The following is a 2,533-nucleotide window of genomic DNA, read 5'->3' as shown; positions in this document are numbered from 1 at the left end:
GTCTCTGCTTGCACTGTGCTCCACTTCGAGCGCTGCACATCGTAGCCGCCATCGCTCGGCACTTGTTTCTGCCCCGCGCAGCTGTTCCTGCAAGATGCTGAGCTGCTGCGTTGCTTGCTCCAGGGCGGTGCTTTGCTCCTGTGCCTGGGCGCTGGCCAGCTGCAGGCAAAAAGCAATGGTCATGCCACGTGCGGCAGACATGGCAACAGTAAATGCAATGCAGGTCCTGTGAGTTAGATGCTAACTCCTGCATGACCACCAATCCAGACGAGACTTGCATTGTGTTGGCCACAAGTCTCCACGCACGGGCACAACGGTTCAGCGGCAGCGTAATGGCTAGAAGCGTAGGGTCAGCGTGTGATTGGACCCCCAAGGTGAAGCGCTCCCCCATGGTGAAAGGCAGCAGGCTTCCAGATGTGGGTCGATTGGGTTTCTAGTGTTGAGTTGCAGCCGTTGAAAGAGCTTCTGTATACAGTGCAACTCCAAACCCATTCATTCCATGAGATGGCAAGCTCCTGGAAGCGGAGGTGTTCACTCAACTGGGCAACGCTTCAGCAATGTACAATGTGCACTTACCTTCAACTGTTCATTGAATGCCTCGAGTTCCGTATCTGCAGCCGAAAGCTTCTCAAGTGCATTCGCGCAAGTCTCCCTTGCTTTGCCGAGCTCACTCTGCAATGTGTCCCGCTCAAGAGTGAGAGTCGCCGCCCGCTCATTTGCGATTCGCTCACGCGCTTCCGACGCCGCACTACCCGCCAACGGCTGCTGCGTCATCAATGCCGGCAAAGACTCAGTGGGCTGTGGAGACTGGAGGGCCAAGCCAGCCCTTTGCGCAGCGTCCTCCAGCCGCATTACCTTGGCACGCAGAAGCGTCGCCTCATTCTGCGCAAGTTGCATTTCTGTTTGCAGCTGTGTAATGATTGCGGATCCTGCGGTGTCTGCAGCCGGGGCCTGTGTAGGGGTTGCAACTGGTGCGGGCAATGGCAACCCTAACTCAAAGGCGTCCAGCACCTCGCTCGTCAGGACAGCCTGCCCTTGAGGCGCCGGCATAGTACCTGTGGCGGGAACTGCATCCTTGGCATGAGCAGAGGCCTGTGGGGAAGCGTCGTCTTTGTATTCCTGGCCACAGATGGCCAGAACTGTGGACAGGCCTTCTGTCTGCTGTAGCCACCCGTTGCACGCCCACTCGTTCTTCTGCTTGCGCAGTATGCACACCTCCTTCACCGCCCAGTTCAGCTCCTCGGTCAGCTCCTGATTCTGTGTGCGCAGCGTAGCAGCTTCTGTGATTGCTTCGTTCATCTGCTTCTCCGTTGCTTCCAGAGTCTCCTACAGATGTTGCCAGTTCCGACTTTGAGTGCATACAGTGCGTGCTGTTTGCGCCTCCAACTCCATGCAAGTGACCGCTATTGTTAGGTAATCACACATCCATGCAATATTGGAACCATGTACAACCTGGTTGCTTGCCCTCTCACTCTTCTAGTGGCATTCACCTGGATGGGCTCTGAGTATCCACACAGCAATTGTACGGTCTCGGGTGGTGCGGACGTTTGGACACTTTTAAATATCCGCACAGCATTCTATCCGCACAGCATTCTGCAAAGGTCTCATCACTACTGGCCGATGCTATTATCTTGATCGTCAGATAGATAACTCTTCACGGCCCCAAGGTCATGCAAATGGTATATCTTTGCACGCCTCACTCATCCAGCTCCGGGGTGGTACACTGCAAGTCTCTGTTTCCTCTCACAGAACAGGAATGCAGCTGGGAATATACACATCCATGTGCACGGAGTATTTCATATCTGCCACGCTGTACCTAACCGCGTTCTATTGTACCGTGTTTGATGCCTGGCCATAAATTCCTCGTGAGAATTTTGTGAAGCATGTCATAACAAGCAGGTGAATGGTGCATTAGGCATGGTGGTGTTGGACGATTATATATGGAAGAATTACATATACATCTGAAGTTTATTTCATGGGATGGCGAGGTGCCTCGCCTTGAGCTTGCTGGTGTCGCGACGACCACTGGAGAGAGCGGAAGCGGCACAGCGTGCTGATGTCGCGCGTTGACGGGTGTTGACATGAAAAGAATCGGATAGATATACTGAACCTTCTGGAGCATGTTTTTGGGTCTTGACGACTTGAGAGGTGGCTTTCAGCCTGGTAACAGAATTCATTACCTCCACCCTATGTGCATAGAGCTGGCGTCAAATCGATATCTGGATCGAGTGAGTCACCAGGCTTCTTGTCAAATCATTCATACCGAATTCACGTGGCAAACGTCCGTACGTTGGCACCTCAGTGTCCTGCATACACATTTGGAATCGCGGCTCATGCAAAGTTCGTGAACGAGAGCATGATATTTTTAACGTAGCCACTTGCATTACTTTTCCATCACAGCGTAATACAGCATATGCTATACAACATATAATATAATCGACTGTTTCAGGCAATCTTATTGCATCTGTGACACACGCTGTGTATCACAGGATTTGCAAGGCTATCTGACAGCCCTATCTCATGAACCCTGTAG

This window comes from Nuphar pumila, unplaced genomic scaffold, assembly GCF_984573655.1.
Source record: "Nuphar pumila unplaced genomic scaffold, dmNupPumi1.hap1.1 HAP1_SCAFFOLD_2600, whole genome shotgun sequence".
Lineage (NCBI taxonomy): Eukaryota > Viridiplantae > Streptophyta > Magnoliopsida > Nymphaeales > Nymphaeaceae > Nuphar > Nuphar pumila.
The sequence above is the reverse complement of the archived record's forward strand: the minus strand, read 5'-3'. Positions refer to the sequence as shown.